The sequence below is a fragment of the Mastigoproctus giganteus genome, chromosome 5, assembly GCF_048544385.1.
Source record: "Mastigoproctus giganteus isolate SK-2022 chromosome 5, ASM4854438v1, whole genome shotgun sequence".
Classification (NCBI taxonomy): Eukaryota; Metazoa; Arthropoda; class Arachnida; order Uropygi; family Thelyphonidae; genus Mastigoproctus; species Mastigoproctus giganteus.
Genome location: NC_143579.1, coordinates 163,410,515 through 163,434,422, shown reverse-complemented (window position 1 = coordinate 163,434,422; position 23,908 = coordinate 163,410,515). Strand labels below are relative to the sequence as shown.

The following is a 23,908-nucleotide window of genomic DNA, read 5'->3' as shown; positions in this document are numbered from 1 at the left end:
GGCGTTTTATTACTATTATTAATAATAATACCTGAATTGAATATTGTTAATATATATATATATATATATATATATATATATATATATATATATATATAATCCAAAGACAGTACGAAAATCAGATACATAATAATACAGTTTGCCATCGAAATACCACTGAGAAAGCAAGAGACACCTAAATTGCAATTCAGTAGGAATCATTATCTAGAGAAATATCAACCTGCTTAGCTGTCTAGTGTGTGCAAATAGTGATGTGGGAGACCAGGATACACTGAAGCACGACTATCGATCTTGTAGACACAGAAAAATTATCCCAACAGGGAAGGAATCCTAAAGAGACAGTCAAACAATCCCGACGTTTTAATCTTGAGAGGAAGCTGGAGTTTACTATATCATAATCGAGTCAATACAATGAGCGGAAATTGCATTTCGTGTGAATACGTGAGCGCGGATGCATCAACCGAGCTGTTTATCAGCATTTTCAGCATTATTGTCAGACTGAAGAGCGAATTGAAGGCAATTGAAGGATTTAGCAGAGTGAGGAATGGCACTTCATGCCCTTTCCGGTTCGACGGATACAGAAGAAAGAAAGAAATGTCTTGTAGACGACTATTTCACGCCAACTGTCACGGAACTTTGCAACTATGTTATGGTTTGGATTTGGTCTTGTTGTTTCAAAAAAAAATATTGCCACTTTGGGCTAACCGAATCTTTCTGCGAGAGAAAGAGTATTTTCGTGCCTTTACTACCAGTTTCTGTTATATATGATTATTTTCCTTTCCAAGCTTCTAAAATTGGCGAAATCGATAAATGAAATTTGAAGGATTTTTAAAATTATACGACAAAAAGTTGTCTAATAACTGGTGCATCCTAGAAGTCACAAAAACAGGATACATTGTTGGTCCTCCACTTTAGCAAGTAATGAATAATCGTGGCTTAGCCCTACCTCCTTTAGAACTGGGTGGCTGTACACGATGTACATTCTGCATGCAGATATAAATAAATGCTGTTCGGTGGGCTTCTAGATTTTTAATTATTTCTAAATTAATTCTGGATGACAGTATGTACGTAATTTTATAGGACATATAGGAAGAATGACTTAAGGTGTGGACTGCAAAGTTTGATAACTAGACATCTAAGTGGGATATCTAATTGAGATGTAGAAATATTGAGGAAGGTTTGTCGTTTGTGAGTCATAAATCATGGGACATTGATGACTGTGGGCAGTGGGTTGTCAAAAGCTAAAATAAGTTGTCTTACAACGTAACGCAGAAGTGAGTTTAGCTATGTTTGAAGCAGAATTGGACGATTACCTTGTTGGAATGGGAATAGTGTAAATATTCCGTTTTATTTGATTTTTTATTGTTTAATATAGTTGGCGAAGAGCTATTTTCCATAGAATTATACTTTCAGTAATGACCACTCTTATAACCACGTGAATATGAAGATTCAGTGAACTCAATTCTATATGAAGATTCAGTGAACTTAATTCTATATGAAGATTCAGTAAACTTAATTCCATATGAAGATTCAATGACCTACTTTCTTTCCTATACGTATTTAGGTAGATCAGATATATTGCGCAAGAGTACGATCCAACGCAATTCATGTTTACACTAGTTTATTAAAAAGTAGTTTGTCTGTATGTCTGCTTTATATATTTTATAGGTTTAATCATTGTTTTGGCATAACGTTTCAAAAATAATAATATTTCAATAACAACAACAACAAACTAATAATTCTAGATGGCTCCGCAGTAACTCAAGGGCAGCCGCACTCGAGAATCATTGGTCTCAGGACTTAATGAAACTGAAAATGACATAGTTCTGATTAATGATGTCTCAACACTCATTAGCTGGCAGATGGTACAAATATGAAAAAAAAATCGAAGTAATTTTCTACTTGGAAAATCAAATCGTAAGGAGCAAAAAGTTTGTGAAGTAGAAAATGAAGAGAAAGATCTCAAGACCATAAAGGATTGGAGTACGATGAAATAAAGAGAAGAGAATGGGCTGTAGTAGCTTTCAATGTAGGCTAGAACGTGGGCACATCGCACTGCCCCATCTTTAACAGACTACTTACTTTATACGACTTTTATAAAGACGTTGCTACCTAGTTAAAGAAAGAAAGATAAGGGGTTAATTCCTTATCAGGAAGCGCTTTCCCAATACGCAGTACGAATTCAATTTCCTCCTCACTTATATCCAGAGACAACAAAAAATCCTACCCAGCAAACAGGCCGTTTCATTTACCGATCATTTTAGGACCGCACTCTAATGAAAGCGAAGTTCTAAAATGGCGAGCAAATGAAATTTCTGCAACATATTTAGAAAAGTAATCCTTCAAGTGCGGGTACTTTCTTAAGCTGTAGTTTTCTTTCTTTTTTTATAAATGAAAGCGAACAATAAATGTTGTACGAGGTTTTGCCCCTTTTTTATGGAACGAAAGAAAATTAAGCAATTCCCGACCAGTGGTGAAGCCGATGTAGAATGGAAATTTAATCAGTCAACACTACAAGCTCCTTAAGCGATTGCGCCAGTTGCAAAGGTCTGGAAGGATAGTTTAGATATGGAAAAATCAATTTATTCAAAATTAACTTTTGCTATCACCTGACCCACGATGATGCAATCTATAAGCGGAAATAACATTAACTAATAATTGCTTGGCAGATCTGTACTCTTCCTCGTCCACGATGTAATTCAGCAAATTAGCATTCTGTTGAGAAATTTAAATGGAATATCAAGAACTGCAGATAACATTGATTTTGCAGAAACAATCAGTTACGGATTTAAGCATTAGATTCAGTGTCTGCTCAGTCTCTAAATTTAAGAGATATAAACGAAATTATTCCATCTAATATTGACAACAAAAGACTTGGCCATTAAAAATCGGAGAATATTAATAAAATAGAAGTATTGGACATATTGGTTCATGGCATTATACCCTATAATTTTAAGGGAGGTGCCAAGTGAGTGCATTGAACCATTGGGGCTAATTATGAGAGAATCCACTGGATTCAGAAAGATTCAGTTGGATTGCAAAAGTGCCGATGTATTCCCAATACATAAAAGCGGTTCTAAGAGTTAAATGTGAAATTACCTGCCCCCGGTCAGTCTCTTCAGGATCATTTGGATAGAAATAAAATTTTGAATGATACTCAGCATGGTTTTGTAAAGGCAAAAGCATGTTTAACAAATCTGGTTAGCTATTTTGACAGGGCCACTCGTGAGCTGGATTTAGGGAATAATTTCGACATTGTTTATTTGGATTTGAGCAAAGAATTTGACTCAGTCCCACATGAGCGGTTACTTTATAAGCCGGAACAAGTTGGAATCACAGGGAAAATTTGGAGAGGGCTCCTTAGCCAAATTTTCCCTGTGATTCTGGCTCTTGCCATCTGGCTAAGAGCCAGAGAGCTGCGATAAATAGTTATTCCTCAGAATGGGTTAATGTAAGAAGTAGGATTCCCCAAAGATCAGTATTGGGATCACTGTTGTTTTTGATTTTCTTAAATGACATTGATGTAGGGATAGAGAGCGTGATGCCTAAATTTTCAGATGATGTAAAGATTGGTAGAGTACTTAATGATCACCGTCAAGCAGAGCTTCTTCAAAGAGTGACCTAGATAGACTTCAGGGATGGTTAGAAAAGTGATAGCTATGCTTTAATCCAGCCAAGTGCAAGGTCTTACATCTTGGGAACAGTAACCCCAAAAAAACTTATATACTTCGTGCACTTGAACTAAAGTCAGTAATGGAAGAAATGGACTTGGGTGTTACGATACGGTCAGACATTAAGTTCTCCGAGAATTGCAGATAGGTTGCAAGGAAGGCCTGTGGTATCTTTTCGATGATTTATCGAACATTTTCCAGTAGAAATAAGGTCATCATAGTCTTATTATATAAGGTTATTATTAGACCACACTTGGAATGCTGTTTTCAAGTAAGGAGACCACACCTAAAAAAGACATTCAGCTTGCTGAAAGGGCGAAACACTGGTAACTCGCCTGGTGAGATACGCAAAAGGACGTCCTTAGGAGGAAAGACTTCGAATATGTGGATTGCACAGCTTGGAAACTAGACACCGTAAGGACGACTTGATTGAGGTTCTTAAGGCTCTGAGAGGCAATAGTAAAATGAATGAGAATGAAATTTTCACGGTTATAAATGATACTAGAACTTGGAGCCATAAATTCAAGCTATGAGGAGAGATGTTTAGATTGGATTGCAGAAAGTTTTGCCAACGAGTTATAAATTACTGGAATAAGTTACCTACATGGGTGGTAGAGGCTGACAGTTTGGGGAAATCCAAAGGTAAGCTGGAAAGGAGGGAAATGCATAGGTTGCCTATATCCTTTTCTCTTATTATTATTTTATTTATTTATTTTTTCTTTTGTTGGTGGAGCATGAGCCTTAGGCTTCCTCGCACCATATGACCATTACTAATACTTCTGTAAATTTATTGTTTTTGGCGTATTTGAAAATACAGATTTCTTGTTCAGCTTTAGAAATTGGCCCTCTTGTCCAACAGCCGAAATGATAATTGCACTGATCAGGTTAAGCATGGTTGTTGCTTTGCAATTGACAGCTCTACTATTTTATTCCATTCAAACATCTCTTTATTTTTAATTTTCTGGCGCTTTGCCTTCTGTAATTTTTTAAAATATTGCTTTTGTGAGGATTTTGGTTCTTTGGCGTGATAATCGTTAGCACTATTTAATTGGGTTTATTACAAGACCATTAGGACATTTCGAAATTGGAATATAGTGACTAATGGGCTCATAATCTGCAGATTTTTGACAGTCTACGCATGTAAAAAAAACTACCATCGATTGAAAGTTCGCCGACGGATTTATTGATTCAAGGAGAGCTCATAGTAAGAATATTTTCTGAACTCGTGACTAGGACATTTAAAAATTCGCACTTTTAAGTGAAACTAGACACCTTAGCCAGTTCGGGAATACTAATATTACTGGAATTAATAAGCATGCAATTACAAAGCAGATTGACAGTAATAATTATATATTATAAAATATATGATTCTTAATTATATAAAATTACATATCTTTATATAATTTTAATATTAAATTTTATTTATCTGCTTTAAATCTCAAGAACAGTTGCGATAATATATGATTTCACTATTCGTTGAGATGAAAAATTAGAAAGGGAAAGATTATAATGAATCCCTAAGATAACCATTTAGTTAAATATGCATTTAAATCTAAATACAGCCATCTGAGGCAATAAATTAATTAATTTATTAGTTGTAGTTATAGCTGCACGCACTTACTATTGTGTAATGTTGAGAAAATTATCCAACAACTTCAAATGGCACCCAACTAATTGTTGAAATTAAGATCTCGGCAGGGCAGATTAATCAGGCATTCATGTGCGATCCAAATTCTATAAACTGCTAACCAGTTTCTGTTTACGTTGCACTCCCTGAATAATCACTCCAGTGCAGCTGCATTATCTTGTAAATCGGAGAGTTGCAGAATTGGCTGTATAAACTGAACGGAGCGCTCGCAGAATTATGATCACATATTGGTGCAAGGTTCCGACAGACCACTGCGAGAAACTAGTAATATAACATCCGCTCTTCATTTGTGCAGGATCTGCGTATCGGTCGATGGAGATTTTGCTTTTAGATGTAAAGATCTGTATGAAGTCATATCGGAATTCTAAACTATCCAAAACAATGATTTCATTGGAGCATGCAACAAGCCACAAATGAGGCCTGTACTCTAAGGTCTTCGATACCTTCCCACGGACTTCAAGGAGTTTATCGCAAAGTATAAATTTGGAAGAAATTACTGTTCAGTTATCATATCTATCTTCTAAGACGCTAGTGTATTACTTCAAAGACGTGGAATTCGTATTGCACAGAGAAAAAAATTGACAACTATCCAACGAGGCCCCAAAATAAAAGAGTAATTAAATATTCCACATCTGTGTTATTTTACATTGGTTATCGATCAATATTTTGAAAACAAAGCAGTATGGTAAATTTAATCGAATGATAAAAATCTGATGACACATGAAATAACGCGCTCAATGATGAACAGCAATTTCCAGACTGCTGGTGAAAAACCGATAATCCCATTACGTTTATGAAACACGAAATTTTAATGCACAAATAATTGATATCAGATATTGCTGAATTTTATGAAACAACATGCACGAGGTTGTTTTGCGATGAATATTTGGCAATGAAAAATGGTAGAACGGTAACACTCCCGAATATCACGCATCTGCTCGTTTATCTCTGAGAAAAAATGGCTGAAGAAACCACCGCAGGAACCTTATATTTATTAATATTTAAATATAAATAGAAACAGAGCCACTCAGAAATTTAATACCATTTATAATGCTAATAAATGTAACGCCAAGCCGATAAATGTCCATTAGGATTGAATATACAACAATACCATTTATATACAGTAAAATCTTTAAACTCTGATGTCCTCGGGGTTTGAGAGGTTTGTGTAATGTTGAGAAAATTATCCAACAACTTCAAATGGCACCCAACTAATTGTTGAAATTAAGATCTCGTCCGGATTTTAGAGAGATATATCCAGTGGGTTGAGCAGTTTTAGATGAGCACTATTTAATTATTTAATCCGTCATTTATTCTTCCAACAAGCTCATGGCAACGAATGTAATTCATTGCGATGTGTATGAAAAAGTAGATTTTAAGGAACTTTGGGATAGAAAACAGATCTTGCTGATGAGCAAAAATTCATATTTTGTAATTGATAATATCAGTTACAAAATACCAATTATCGGACTCATACCAGGTGTAATTTTCTCGAAATTAGAAAGGTGCTCTAAGATTCACACTTAAGTTTGTTTAATATCTTCCCTTTTATATTATAAACATTATTTTAACTTTTTGCAAATTCTTGTAGCACATATGGCAGTAATGTTGCCCAAAAACATTACGCATTACCCTTAAAGCAAACAGAGTCTCAAACAGAGACTCTCTGTTTGCTTTAAGGAGTATTAGTGATGGAGACCGAAAACATTTTCATTTCTTAAAGAAATCATTCATGAAATAAACTGTACAGCACACCTTGTTGATTCCCTTCACTTGATGAGTGTTTTATCTAACTCACACCTCCATTTCTTAAATAAATAAAGAAACGAAAGCTGCTCTCAGTCATCTGCTTTACTTGTATTCACTACTTGAAATGTCTGTCAGATGTTGTTTATGGTCAGTATGAAGATAACCGGTTACTGTACTTACTTCACTTCCGCCTTTTATGTAGGCCATTCATTCTGCTTCCAGATCGATTGAGCAGAGTGAAAAATATCTTCATGAATCGTACCGCTGATATGAGGGTAATATTCCTTGACAGTTTTAAATCATTAACATTAACTGCTCGCTTCGGACAACTATTGGAAAGGCGATACGTGTTCCATGGCGAATGTAGACCATGCAAAGAACTAAATATTTCCCTCGAGATCTTCGCACGTAGTTGATTTAGGATGCATTTTAAAAAATAGTGGATTTGGTCATTCGATAAACCCTTCTACTGTTACAGTTTTCGATTTACTGGACAGAAATCGAAATTTAATCTGTGCAACACAGTTTTCATTACAAACCAAATGATAGTGATGATGTTATTTCAAACTGTAAAGCGTGAAAACGATCTCAGGTGAGGGACGTGGTTTATCTCTAGTCCAGCAAACAATCGAAGACACTTCAACTGGCACCTCATGGCTTTAGTTGCTTTGGCGCTTAACAAACATTTAACATAATCTGATACACAACTAAAGTGCACATAAATGCACACTTAAATATAAGCACTGCGTGCGTCCGTTTTGTTTTATAGCTGGCAGCTCTTTCGTTATGTTTTAATTCACTTTCATCCTTGTGAACGTTCATCTGACCTCAGTATTGATAAGAGCGTTCGTAATTTTCATAATGAGAGATTAAAATGAATCCGTACAATTCCAGCACGTTATATTATCACAGCTTCCTTCACCACCAAAAAGAAAATTTCGCTAATCTTCCCTTGTCCACATTTTAATTTCGTGCCTAGTTAATTTAATTATTTCAGGCGCCTGCTCCATTTTAGTAGCATCGAGTTTAGAGCATCTTATCACTCGATAGAAGCACTCCTATCAATATCGATGTTTCTGTGGATGTTCATGAATGGTTTCTTTCAAAAGTAGTTCATTTTAAATTACGATTTCTCATCGCTGCTTCCTGATGATTTTTTAATGGATATTAAATCAAAAAAATAAGATAAAAGAAATTGGTGAATTCTGGGAACTTTAATAACAACTGAAGCTGACTCAAAAGGAAGATGGATTATTTATTTATTAAACGTAATGGAAAACCGTTAATCTTCGTCCTACTTGGTAAATAGTTGGTTATTAAAGGCTTAAAAAGAGCTTATTTATATTATTTAGAGATCAATTATGGATAATTCCTTTCCGGAGTGGAAGAGGTTTCCATGATGTCAGTTTGAAATTATATTTGCTTGGCTTTTTATTTAAAAGAATCATTGAACCATATAATGATTGTAAATCATCGAAATTGTACAATTATATTTATTTAATTTATATTTAGTAAAACGCTAAACTGGTTCGAAATTAGATTTATCATCTTACTAAAAATAATTTGTGATAAATACAATAAACTGCACTTATAGCTTAGAATAATAATTTTTAATATTCGTTGTTATTATAGAAGACAATAGGTAGAGGGATCATTATATGGACAGAATTTACTCATGTTTTCCAAATTTATGGATTGAATGTAATAAAACTAACATATACCTCGTGGTACGGTTATCGTTCTTTACAAAGTTGCCAAAACATTCATGCACTTGTCCCACCTCAATGAATGGACTTAATTTGATGGGCTCAAATTGTGGCTTCATTAGCTTGAATTTCTAAACTGCAATCGCTCAGAAGGATTTCATGGATTCACAATATGAAAATATTGTGAATCCATGAATCCATATTGTATAATCCACCAAATATTGTGGTGTATTATAGTTCCTTCAACTCACATTTCATGGTGTTGTGAATTGATGGTAATATATGGATCATGAATTCATGTGGACGCAGCTCGTGGTGCTGTGTCTGTAGGATGAACAGTTATCATAGGATGCACAGTTCATTGTGCTATGCATATTGATAACAGGTGGCCATCGGTTATGATGCAGGTCCATATGCTGCACTCTGCAGTTCGTTGTGCTGCAATATAGACGGTATGGTAATCTGTTTACACAGTTCCTTCTGCTGCAGGTTGGAGAACATAATACTAGTTTATGATGCAGCTCCTTTTGCTGCATCATGCTGGATAAAATGATACAATCCGAATTCATTGATTACTGTACTGAGTATGGACCAGAACTAACTTATGTGTGATGACTTGTATATTATGTTAATTTGCTTTTGGACAGAATATAGATGTGTTACATAACATGGAACGGCCTTGCTGGGTACAGTAATGTACATAAACACGTAGCGGGTTTTCCATGTAGCTGGTTTTGGACCGCCGTAACTTAAAAAAAAAAAATAATACGCCTCCCACAGGAGAACAGAAGTATTTTGTTACCTTAATTTTTCCACTGATGTTGCACTGCTAGGAAAGTGACACTTTGTTATCATTTTCAAACAGCTATCCACAGGTGGTCGAACTTGAATACACTAGTCGTCTCTACTAGGTGGATGTATGTAATTTCTACCAACACATCAATAAACTATAACTTTTAATTTCACATGGGAAAAATGATTTTTATAAATGGTTTTTTGCCTTTATGATCCGTTGCAATTGCCCCGTTGTTTTTGTTATCCCACGAGTACCACAGTAGTTACCATCATTCTCCTCTCACACTACGTAGAAAATGAGTTCTGATTCTATCAAGAATGGAGGAATTTTTATGAACTCTTCACACACCGCGGCCCAATTAGTCGGTCTCCGGGGAATATTGTACCGACAAAATAAACTAATGCCGCATAATGTTATATTTTGCCAAAAACAACAACAGCCATATTGTTTTGCGATAATGTTGAATATGGAGTAAATAGTTTGTCGGGAAGGGAAGATTGGACTGTTTGTAGTACTGATTGATACGTTTCTTCTCCTTGTTGAAGTGGAATCACAATTTCACCTACGATGTTTCGATCCAGGAAATGTTAACCGTTCTTATGATGGCGCGCCAAGAATTTCCTGTACAAACCCATGTTTTCTCTTTTCTCAATGATTTCATTGAAGCAGCTTTCACAAATAAAGTAGGTTTTGCACTGAGCTTGCTGGAGATCCCGAGCAAGCTCTTACGATGATTAGCCAAATGTTATTTCAATAATTACTTTACCTGGATGTGATAGTTCCTGGGCAGGCTCTTGATTTCTTATACTATGACATGTTTCACTGAATGTGTCCAATTGTCCACAGCACCCAAACTACAACTGTTGTTTTTCCTCATGTAAGGTAACCGACACTGTACCACATCGCTACCAGAGGACTTTTCTGTTTGGCCTCATCCATTAATAAATATATATTAATATTGTTCATATAATATTAATATTGAATACGTGCATACTATTACTAGTTGAATAATTTTCAAGTATCATTAGCTATATTAGAAGCAGAAGTATCTTTCTTGAGCCATTTTAGCACGTTTTGAAAAACTTCATGGAACTGCCACTTAATGTGATTTCCTAATTATGTAAATTATATTTCATTTAATATTACTTTTAAATGAAATATTTCAGTGTGGTCCTTTTAATAATATCGAGCGTTTAAGCTTGTATATCCTGTGACATTTGCAGTAGCCATGAGACCGAGGGACATCGCCATGATGAAAACTTCGAGATCCACAGGCGTTTAGAACGCGTTACTGCGTTATATCCATCCCTCATAAATGAAATTTCAATTCTTTTGCCGATATCTGAACTCGACTCTCCCCCTAACCTTGTTATTAATCAATATATTCATTGAATTTCTAATAAATAATCTTATGACTCCAAAGTAATTGTTTGCAGATGTGCCCATCCTTGAGAAAACTACAGCACGTTTTTAGTTTCTGTTGTAATATATTTTATATTATAATCCTCTGATGACATTATGACAACAGAGCTCTGAAATTATGAGGAAACTTGAACTTTGATTCTTGGCAAACGATCAATAAAAATGACGCACAGTCTTCCTGCTAGGGCTACGTAGAAGATTTCACTAAAAATTTGGAGCCATCGGTTTTCTTATAGAATGTCTCGTTCTTTGTATGAAAGCGGTAATTACAATAGGAGCATGGAAACTTAACGACGCACAAGTCTCGTACATGAAAAAGACACAACGCTGGACAACAGAGTTCAAAGAAAAATAAAAAAAAAAACTAAAGAACGGAGGTGAACAGATTAAATACCATCGCGAGCGTCTACCGATTGCTAGTACATGCAACAGCTACTCGTGTTTCCTGTAGAGAGAAAGCTTACAGTGTTGATGATTTAGTTATATAAGTTATTATTATTTTTTTCGCTTTTTGAATAATGAATTATGCAATTGCATTTCACGAAAGAGGCATCCTGAGACCAATAGGGCTTGGGAAAAGAAACTCATCGCCATTGGCATGTTCTTGGTAATCCATGCTCTTACAGGAGAGAATGACATGCTATATACCATGTTATTTAGGAATCTTAATAACGTGGCAGTTCGAAAAATAAGATATTCAGAACTGAATAAAGCGACATAACAATGCAGGGGCACTTCAAGGAACATCTAAAAACGGGCTGCTGGAGGTTACGTTTTGTGAGTTATCTAATATTATATAATTAACTTTAAAACTATTTCATCTTCAAGAAAAGAGTTTTTGATGAGTGACAGAGCAATCCGCAATGTTTTCTTCCTACACAAAGATAAACAACTTTATATGGGTGATACTGAACATCTATCTCATGTGATGGTAATCAATAGTCGCCGATAAGTAATAAACCATCCTTTCGATGGTGGTTTAAATCAATAAACGTAGATATGCTGAGCGCCTGGTATTTATCGCATTTATGATACGCCCTAAATGAAATTTCCGACTGCCCTGAACCAGCTGCAGATCTATTACTGGTTTGGCCAGTAAGCAACCCTGACTTCAGCACATGTGTAATACTTTACGGGGGATGTGGGATACGTGTGTTGGATGAGCGAAAGATGATATCCAACGATGATTTCCCAAATGCTTAAAACAAGCTTCATTACTTGGCGCATTATCTTATGTTGAGATAATGACCCAATTAAGGTTTGGAGTCTCGATGAAGGCAAGAACAAATATATCTATGGATTGTTCTGTAAATATTGCTGTCTGCAATAGTAGCACAGTGGTTATAATCATCGTTCTCCGTGCACTGGGTGGAAAAGGCTCTGGTTCGAATCACGTCAATGCCGGGAAGAACATTTATGGGCTTTCACGCCCATGTGCCTTCGTTGGTAGGATCGCCATCCTGCCCACAATGGGTGGAAAAGACTCTAGTACTTGAGTTCGAGTCCCGCGAATGACGTGAGGAATTTTTATGGGTCATTTTAAAAACGTGGCTGAGCTAGTCGGTGTCAGGCGAGGGGTAGTATGGTTTTTTCTCCTGGAAACTCGGGTTTTTCGTCCAGCAAATTGAAAATCGACCATAGAACACACGCATTTTACTGACAATATACACGGAGCAATATGCCCTTAGTCGCTGATGCTCCTAAAACCGTACAACTACGAGTTTATTCACCTACCTCATTATGGGATGAAAATTCTGACATTTGTCACTATGAAAATTTCTACATCTGTTAGCTAATATGCACTGCATTTCTTATAATAATTTCTTATTTGCTATTATAATAAATACCAAACAAGAAACTATATATTTGCTTTCTGTAAAAATTAATAACGCCGACGTGATCTCTCATATGTGATGTGGAGTGAGACTTAGATATTCCTAATTAAGGAATATTCAAGAAATCTTTTTTTTTTTACGGTTGAAAACAATTAACATATCTTTTAAATTCTCAATTTCTTTATTTTATGTTCAGTTTAGCCGTAATAGAAAATCCCCTCCTCATATTCCTCTCCCTATCTCTCGTACGAAGATGCTCCAACTGTACCCTGTTAAGTTCAACAGCCAGTACATCTACTTTCCATTAAGTTCACCAAGAGCACCTTCTACTGGCTTATTTCATTTCTCAGATCATGCCTGACATCATCTATCATGACGCTATCTATCTGGCCCTCTCACTTCCAAGGTACTCAGCATCAAACACAATATCATCAATCTTTGGAACGTTCTCCGCTCTTACCCAACGACACAGTTCCCTTTAATATTTAGTTTAGTGCTTTCACATCGCAATTAAATTTTCCAATCGGATTAATTAATTGCTTCCTGCTGCTCTAGTTTTCCCAAGAGTTAAGATTACTCAAACCCGATTGCCGTATCACTCGGACGATTTCTATATAAATCATAGGACGAAATCCTTATCAACCTATAGTCCTAAGTACAATGGGAAATTGGTCCTTATCAGCACGTGACATCGTTCACGAATATTAGATAAAATTGCTAACTGACACAATGCGCCACTGGTGTAGAAGAAAGCAATCATCTGTACAGGAAATATAGGCTGAATAGAATAAGAGAGCCCTGTCAACGGTGGAATATTTTGGGCACTTCAACGGCACACTTGTATCAATGGAAACTGCCCGAGCCTTACTATAATAAAATAATGCGCACTCGGGAATCGATAATTTTCTATTCCTTCCAATTCCGGTTTGAATGAAAATAAATTATTTTCGACTTGATTTAAAATTTACTTTCATGTCCTTTCGATCTGTTGTATTAAACAGCGCCTTGAGTTTATATAAAATTAATATCGAATTTACACATTATTTCCGTAATACTTCGTTTATTGATGTTCGATATTTATGTTTCTTTCTTTTTTATACTCGTAATAAAAATGTTGAGTTGGCTATAAATGAGGATTATCTGATTGTTATGAATTTTTTGTTATTTGAAAGAATTATTTGATCGAAAAACTCGCTCTTGAAATAAAGCTTTGTAGTTTATTATTAACGAGAATTTATCGCTTATTTAAACATGTTATTTGTATTTTAAACGTTATTCGTAACGTTTAAAATACAAATAGTAAACCTATGGCCAACAGTATTTTATAGTCAATTTTAAAATTATCAACACGTGGTAAGATTGAGCAGCGCTCAATCATTCATTTAAATGCCAATTTAAGCCTTCGGCAAATTTTATTTTGCCAGATGCAGAAAAAGAAGCACTCTTCCTAACATTATTTAGCCATTGGCCAAAAAATTAGAAACCTTTTGCAGATGTCTTCAACAAATAATTAAACGTACTGTATACAAATGTAAGTTGCCACATGATGTTGATCACAAGTTATTTGGTATCAGATAAATACTATACGCTTTCCTGGCGCTTTTTAATCGATACGGTCATGGGGAAGACAGATGACCTTTCCAATTTTCAGAAAAGTGTTATGTTGGAGCTCGTTTATCAGGAGCCAGAGTTTAAAAAAAAAATCAGTCACTGAATCAAAGGAAATCACTGGTGCCAAAATCAACCATAACAAGAGTAAATAAGAAGTGGAGAACAATAGGAAATTGCAGTTCTAAAGGGAAGAAATGCTGCAGAAAGTCGGTACTCGAAGATTGAGACCGCAGGAATTTAAAGCGAATTGTGCATCAGAAGGGAAGGTTCACTCTGCAATGAAAAATTCAATTTAGGCAAAGAAAGATCCATTGCTAGCCAAACTCTACGTCAAGAGTTGAATGATCTGGGGATTTGTCGTGTGACTAAAAGAATGACACATATCTGTGAAAAATGGAAAGATTCGGCTGGAGTGGTGCCGCCAACACCAAGACTATGGAACGGTGGAAATCGATTATGTTTTTTGACGAATCTTAATTTACATTTCTTTGTACCAATAATAATGTGAAAGTATGGCATGAAGCTCATGGAGCTATGCATCCAGACTGTCTCCTTCCCTCCATTCAACGGCTGGAGGTGGTGTCATGGTATGCGATATGTTCTGTTGGTATGAACTAGGGCCGCTCACATCGTTAGAAGGTCGTGTTACATGCACGTAATAACTTTCTGTCATATCAGTCCCTGTACTGTTTAATTTTTATATAGATTGTGATCGATTCAAAATGACAACGAAACTATCTGCCATTGTATCTTGAATGGTTGGAGGAACATTTCCAAGATTTTTCAACAACTATCCTGGCCGCCTAATTCTCCAGATCTGAGTGTATTATTTTATATTCTAAAATTGCTGTTGCTACTTTTTCAGTCACTCTTGTATTAATAACTACAATCCTTATATGACATATATAAAGCATCGATATATATTTCGATTAGGTTATATAACTTGAATAAATATCAAATAAAAAGTATTTTCAAAAGAAATGTTTAAAATGTTTAAATATATATATAATACAAAATGACGCGTATGAATGTTTGGTTCTACAGAAAAATCTCATTCTTTTCAGTTGATAATTTGAACTTCGTTTCAATTTATGTAACTCTTTAAAGATTTTTATTGCAAATTTCACACAGATTACAAACCTAGAAATACGTGGATCACAAATATAAATGAGCACCCATATTCAGACTGGCAGGTAAATATTTCACGTCATGCTTTCCGTTGAAATTGGCATTCAAAAATAATGCAAAACGTGCAGCTTGGACAGACAAATTCGTAGGAAAAGGAAATTTCTCTTATTTAAATAATTAGATTGAATCTAATCTGATTATTAACCGTGGTGTTTTTTTATTTAATACTACAAAAAAACTATTTAATTATGATATACAAGTGTAAAGATAAGCTAGTTTGTTCTGTACCTCGAGGTACAGAAGGTAATGTACCTTCCATTGCGTCTATCTATATTTATTTCTAAAATTTAACACAGTTTTGATTCCCTTGGAGTTGTATATTACGCTTAAAAATTGAGTTTCATCCGAAATTAAGCAAGATGCTGGTGGTACGACAGCGATGGTACACTCTTCACAAAGCCAATAACTGTTCATTATTTACAAACACCAGTTGCGTGTTACCTAGAAACAGTTCTCGACAGAGAACCGGACAAACTCTCACATCACTTGATTTTCTGGATCAAAAGTGAACGATATCGCCTAGGCTAGAATAATCTAGGAAAATTATTCTACCTCTTTCAGTGTTTCAACTCATTAACTGTTTAGGATGTCCTAAACTAACGAAGGGTGGTGTGCTGGAGAAAGTTGAAGTCCGATCCATTATAAAATTTATTTATTTGTGAGGTAAAGAAGCAAAATATTTTAGTCTCGCCCATCATGCGAGACTAAAAAATTGGAAAAGAGTTTCGGTGTGGGTGAACACTGGCCCAAAGGTACAATGACCCAAGAGATGGACGACTGATCTCAGACTCACAGGATCTGCCACTATGAATAAAGTGTAATAGCTAGTCCTTGCAGACAGATGTGGCAATAAATATCATAACAAATGAAGCCATTAGTTGGGTCTGTTTGCACCATAATGCATGGGTTTCTGAACATATATGCCATCTAAGGAGGCAGGTTCCGAGATTGCAGATATCCACTCAAAAGCTCCACAGGAAAAGTGGTCAGCACTTTGAAGATTTTCAGAAATAAAATGTTAATGATGTAATTTTTGGCCGAATTATTATGATGAATCAATGCTGGGTACCTAGCCGAGTGATCAGGAGCGTTAGTGTGGTAACAAGCGCTCATTGAGTCAGAAAAATTATTAACAAACCTTAATCATTTTTCGCAGCCAGTGGCTGCGAAATATGATTAACGTTTGTGTTGATGACTTATTGTAAACTTCACTGACTTGGTGGTCGTTCCGGAGTATAAACAAGAACATTATGACCCAAGGGAGAAAAAAAAAACATATCAGCAAACAACCTTTAGCATTCCTCTAAAAAAAGTCAAGATTCGATTATCTGCTAAAAAGGTCACGTTGCCAGTCTTTTGGGTATCATCCTTACAGATTAGACAGAGAGAGAGAGAAAATCTTTAATTGCAATTTGATGAAATACAATATTGATAAATAAGTACAGTTTCAACTGTCCCGTCACGGCCAAAGGGTCAAAGGGGCCAAATTATTCCCAAAAGGTGAAAACGTCACTGGGGAGTCTATAGAAACCTCCTGAGAAAGTTAAGAGTGGCTTTCAAGTTGAAGAAATGCGGGAAGCTAGGTGTTTGCCTTTTAACCGACAAGGCTTTGAAAGCCTACAGTATCCACTGTATTCTCCTAACCTTGTTCCCTAAAATGAAGGGAGGGAAAAACATTAAGGGACCAGAGATTTGAGACTGATGTGAAGTAATTCAAGTGAAAGCCTGGTTTTATGCTCTAAGTGAGGAGAAAAGCAGGCTGGATTCATATTCAATAGGCTTGGAAGAGCTTATCCAGCGATGGGGAAAATGTGTAACTGAAAAAAGCAGCTACATAGAGAAGGATGAAATCGCCAACAAAGTTTAAAATCTGTAACTTAAATATTTCTAGGAGAGGGTAAATACTTACTGATTGCCCTCGTATTTCTTTTTATATGTCCTTTTTATGTTGCTTCCATCTAGCTCTACAAGTGGACAATTATGTGTGTAAACGGCGTGTGTTTTCTTGTCTGTTTGCTTATTTCCCAATTCCTGTTTACACTCCAGTCAAAAGAAACAATTTCCAATTAAACCATGGATACAATCGTTAATTGTATTTAGCAGTCATGCGGGCTTCAACCACGGCCCACTCAAAGAGTGAGTGCGACCGCATCCTCGCTTCTGACCGCTTGGCTACGTCAGGTGTGTTTTATGGACTAAAAATACCAAGTTTCCTAGAGGTGGGGGAATAAGAACGACTGACTCGGCTAAGATGTGAAAAATTCGATAAAAGTTTGTCATTAATAAGATTCGAAACCAGGCGCGGTTTATAAACCTGTGCTACTAGCAAGAGACTCTACACGTGGACAAAGAAACTTCATACAGGTAGCCTTTATAAAATATCACTAAAACTTGAATATTTCAAGGGATTTTCGTATGTCGCTTGCCCTTATAACAGAAAGATAATCTTGATTAGTGATCGCTTCCCCATCCGGTAAAAATAAAGTAAAATTGGGAGGTTGCCAACTTCTTTCAAAATGTGTCTAAAACATAAGGTTTATATTAATTTACATGATAAATAACTGCTTAAAATTCCATGTTGAGGAGAAAACCCGAATATTATGGATATATGACTGATTACAGATAGATCCTGGAATGTTTATTGTATTCAAGTAGTACTATAATTCGTAATTCTTGCGGCCTATTGCTATTTGAATTATTGTGTTATCGCATTGGACTAAGAATTGATCAGAAAGAGCCAAAATAATCAATTTTTGCTTTTAAACTGATTAGACTAGTGTTATTATGCATCAATATTTTATATAAATGATTGGTTTGAAGCAACGGAAGAATATTTTAACATAATTTATTACAAGAGATGAAAGACGATGTTAAGGTCGGTGACTGAGGGATAGAAAGGATAACATTCTATCAAATTTTATAAATACTAATACGATATTCATAATGGTATCTTACTGTTTTAAATAAGGGAAAAAAACTTACTGCTTCTTCAAATAAATTTGCAGCAAGTGCAACCGAAACCAGTGAGAGGCATTGCAACAGAATTAACAAAATAAATCGTGATGTTACTTTTAAATATTAATAAATTAGCGTGACCAAAATAATATTTACTAGAATTGTCTGAATTGCTTTATTAAGTTCTGAACTGCGTGATGGGAGAGTAACCTGCTAAAACATATCAAGTATGTTTATGATATGGCTATAAACATAATCTGCTTCTGACGTGTAGTAGCTTTAGTTTTTAAAATTAGAATTAAAAGAAGAATTAAATCTGGGGTATTGGGAATGAATATTTCGTCATATATTTAAATCCTCACACAGGTAACTATTCAGTACATGCGAGGGCAACTTTTTCCAGCAATCAACGATTAAGAGAAAACTGCCTACAATCTAATCTAAATCTCAACGCCTGTAATTTTAATTTATGACTCCTAGTTCAGGAATTCTTCATAATAGTACGAATTCCACCTTTATTCATTTTCCTAATCCCAGTGAGAGCCTTATAACTCTCACAGGTGCCTGGTTGCCGAGCTCAGTAGCCCACATAACCATTCTTTCCTCATACAGTCATCCTTCTGCCAATCTTATCGAGTTTCCCGTATTTGGACCCTTTCAAGAAACTCGATGTCTTTTTTTCAAATGAGGTCGCCATTCTTCAACACAGTATTCCAAATGTGGTCTTACAATTACCTTATACAGTGGGATTATGACCTCCCTATCTCTACAGGATAACGTTCGATAAATCACAATAGGGTACCACGGGCTTTTCTTGCTGCCTGTTTAAACTGTTCAGAAAACTTCATATCTGGCCGCATTGTAACTTCTAGATTCCTTTCCTCCTCCACTGTTTTTAATTCAATCTCACCAAGTGCATAATTTATTTGTGGGCTGCTATTCCCCAAGTGTAAGATCTTGCAGTTAGCAGCATTAAAACATGGCTGCCATTTCTCTGATCATCTTTGAAGTCTGTTCAAGTCATCCTGTATTAGCGCTACTTGGTCTGATCATTAACGACTCTGCCAATCTTTACGTCATCTGCAAATTTTGACATCAAATTTTGATGAGAAACAGCAGTCAGCCAAGAACCGATCCTAGAGAGACCCCACTTACGACGTTACACCAATCTGAAGAATATCCATTAATCACAATCCTTTGCCTTCTGCCCTGCAGCCACCCAGCAATACATCTTAGAATCTTACCAGTGATCTCAACCTGTTCAAGCTTATACAATACTCTATAGAGAGAGAGAGAGAGGCTATTTCCTTTAATAAATAAATAAAAACCTAGAATTATTACTATAATTTAGGTTTTTATTTATTTATGAAACAGACGTTAGTAATTTGTTGTTTGTAGTATTTGTAGGAACTCAATGATGCACACCTTCATTGTAACAATCATCTCTTTTGAAATGTCAAATGTAACAAATTTTTCTTATTGATTTATTGGCTGATTTTCTTATTGGCTACTGATTTATTAAAAAAAACAATAATTGCTTATAAATTAATTAATGGTGGTTTTATAATTTATTTACGTCTATAAATATAATTATGCCATTGGTGATTAATGCATTGTTAAAAATAAAAGTTTCAAGCAAGACCATTAATGAAATTCCAGGCTTCTGTGAAGAATTATTGAATGTGTTTTATAACGTTTTTCATCCAGTAGTTCTTTCAAGCGCTAAGAGTCGCGAACGTAACAAAGCTGTTTTTGTTGCTCACATAGATAAGGAAACTTGCGCCTATTGATCACTGCATTTTACTGAAATATGTAAGTTCCGAAAACAAAGTCAGTTCGAGTCTCAAGAAAGGCAGCTTTTGTGTCAATTTTTATTGATTCTGATGGATCATTATTCTTACTATGGTTATGCCGTATAAACACAATGGGTGCTTACATTATTATGAAAAGAGATGAGAATGAAAGGGAAAATCTGTTAAGAGTATTTTCCAGCGAAACATCACCTTTTAGATAGTTTTTTTTTTTTCTTGATTTTAATACAGGAACAAACAAAAAGATTCTAGCGTACTTGCATTTCTGAATAATATCGCATGAACACAACAGTAATAGTAAATTTAAAAAATGTTAATTTTCTATACTATAATATATATGATGAAAATTGTTAATTTACATATTTTACAGATATTAATATTCATATATGGACTAATGGCAATCAAAAGTTCTTTGCTAATTTCGTTGAAGTGTCCGCTATATTAATCGGGATATGTTCGACCTGTAGAACATTGTCTAATGTTGACTCGATGTACGCAGAGAATAAACATGGTCGCTTAACCATTGAATCAATACTCTTTGGTTCAAGAAGTGGTTAATTTTGCACAAAAATCAAAGCCATCAAACCAGACACTTACAATTGTCTTTGGGTTGAAAATTCCGATAAATACTTTTTGAATGTCACCAAAGATTTCTTCGACTACCATAAAGGAATGAGGCCGGATTCAGTTGTTGGCTTTATCGATTTCCAATAAGAGCATATTCTTTTGGAGTGATCAGAACGAATTAACATTCAGTGGGGAAACGTTCAGTACATAACTGTTGATCATCTGCTGAACCAAAACTGCTATTGAATTAAATTTCGATATCTCTGAGCAGGCGCTTAATACGTTACCTGAATGGTATCCATCGAAAATGGTTTCCATAACTCGTTTGTCAACTGTCACAACCACGAAAATGCCAGCAGGTCTTTGAAGCCGATTGATTGTGTACTTGGAACACAACTGTACAATTATGAGATAGTTCGTGACTTCGTGAATTTTATTTATGGACGCCATCATCTGAGTAGTTTCCAATCAGTTCCCCTAAGTACGATTATATGTAGGAAGTTATGTATAAGAGGATAAATAACTTCACACTTGCCGAAATGAATATTCATTTCCAGTTGCGAGAATTGCAAATATTGTTTTATTAATGAAATCTACATCTGAGCTCATTTGCAATGAGTAACCAGACTGCCATCACCAAAGAGGGGCCGATATTCTAGTGAATTATAAAGTATAATTAGCTGCAACTCATTAGCTGCAGAAGCTGCCATTTCTAATAAGATTTAAAAGGAACAGACAGCCTAAATGGCGAAGAATTGTTGCTTTTGAAGTAATTACATTCACTACCTTTTATAATGCGATAAACATATATTATAATTAAAAATACCATCGTCATTCTCTGTACGAAAAATTACAGTTTCTCGAGATATAAACGTGTCGAAATATTAAGCACGCGCCATCAATTTCAACTAAATCGAACCTTCGCGTTTTTCGCATTTATATAAATATGCACGCGCTCGAGTTTATTTATTTTATTATTTTTTTTCTCTTAAAAGCAACATTCCAGTACAGTTGCGCTAGTTTTGTATTTTTTTTTATGCATCGTAATGCGCAACATGAGGTTGTCTGCCATCAATTTTTTCAGCAAAAAAAGAAAAAAAAAATCGAATAACCCAAATAACGCGATCAACTGTTCCATTCGCTGCCACCATAGTATATGACGAAACTCCGGCTGCATTCTGTTAGCAGGGTTGGCCACACACCGAACCACATCGTTAAAGATCATTTCGCTGACACGTTTCTTATCGGCAAGTATACGTGATAAAAGGTTCGCTAACAAACCCGGAGGTGCTTTTGCTGCGACATTATTGCGCAAACGTGCTAATCACCGGCTATGGTTTATACTTTGCATTGCCTGTGTTGTCTAGGAGGAGCTACCCCTCGTTTTAACCGAATGTCGCTGTAACTATTAATGGACAAATAAGATGGCGAGGAGTGTTGCTTTCTTCGTTTGTCTCAGTTGCTCCTACACCAGCCCTTCGCCCTTTTCAACGAAAAGCGATTACAGCATTAGCTTAAGAAGGAACAGGCGATTCCGATAGCTGCGAAAATACATTTATTACAAATAAGGATTAAGGAGATTTTCGCCCAAAGCGTCTGACACTGTGTACAGATTATCATCAAACTTTGAACAATAATACGTTGGTTATAAGCAAAATACAAACTTTATCTACAGCTTTAAACAACGTTAGTGTGTCAGCCGTGATGAAACACAAAACACACACACTGTGTAGGCTTGTGTAATACGAGACCTGCGCGTGACCTCGACTAGACTGGAAGAGAATAGTTTAGAAGGAATTTACGGTGATCGGAAGAGGCAGTTATCTCTCTAAATAGCGCTAATGTTGGAGTATACTTATCTAAAGCTGAATGAGAAAGAGCAGACGAGGGAATTGTACTTACCTCCCCCTTACGAAGCGCTGAGTTACCATTTCAATTGGCCAGCAGAGCTACAGGCGGCTACTTTATTAATTTATTGCGTAGGAAAAGCCTTAAATACCTCGAAACCATCCATCTCATGTGACTCCTCCTGGATGTCACTGCGGCACACAAAGTTCTATATCACAGCGGATCTGTACGATGCGGGGGAAGCGAAAACTTTCATTCTCTCAGCAGTAACATGAATGGGATAGAGCAGTGACACCTTGTTACTCCGTTTTTCTATTCAGTAGCACACAAGTGACTGCAAACTGAAGCTACTGTGATCAAGCGTCCACTGACGGTTGGCGGCAGCCTCTCTAGGCTGCGCTGCACCAGGATCGATCCACGTTGCTACAGGGTGGGATTCAAAGTTCTGACAACACAGAGCCACCACTCAAACTGCTCCCGAGCACATAACCCGCGGTGAACTAGACACCATTTCGTTCAGATCACCTAACGACAAGATCAAATCAGAATCGTTTAACCACACGTTTAAACAGAACCCCGCTCCGTGAACACATTGCAGGTGAACAGATACGATATCGCCGTCGAGACTGTGCTTCTTAAGCAGGGTGCTGTAAGAGATGCGGTGCGGGAAGGATGCTTATTTTTACATCCGCGAATTCGAACTGCGCGCATCTCAGTGGCCAAAATTCTTTATGAAACTTGATTGCGTTGTATGTGGTACAGGTGGAAGGTCGCCCGAGGACACCATTTAGGACCATAGTTTTCTGTTAGACACTTTTCTCCCAAGAAAACCAGCGCAGGAATGGTTGTTTAACGATTTCTGTCGTCAGGCGGCTCCACGCATCGATGCAGTGGCCTCAGAAACATATGTACGCAGTAGATAACAGTTGTATAAAAAAGAGCAACTTATGGGGACTACAGGTGGCGCTGCTGATAAGACTGATTTGTATACATTGGCGAATCACCTGTTGCTTTTCAATAGTCCTCGGAGGAAGTAAATGGTTCCGGGTGAACACGATGGAAGTGTGGATTACCGGGATGGGAATATCATATTCCAGTTCG

At 36.1% G+C, this 23,908-nt stretch overlaps 1 protein-coding gene across 1 annotated transcript in view; it reads right to left on the bottom strand.

Annotated features, from left to right (window-relative positions):
• The window catches only part of LOC150085807 (alpha-2C adrenergic receptor-like), a 175,313-nt gene extending 152,143 nt beyond the window's left edge, over positions 1–23,170 (bottom strand). Inside the window, exon 1 of the mRNA XM_090373496.1 lies at positions 22,862–23,170. The gene's annotated coding sequence lies outside the window, so the exon portion shown is untranslated. The remainder of the gene's footprint in view (positions 1–22,861) is intronic.
• Between the last annotated feature and the right edge of the window lie 738 nt (positions 23,171–23,908).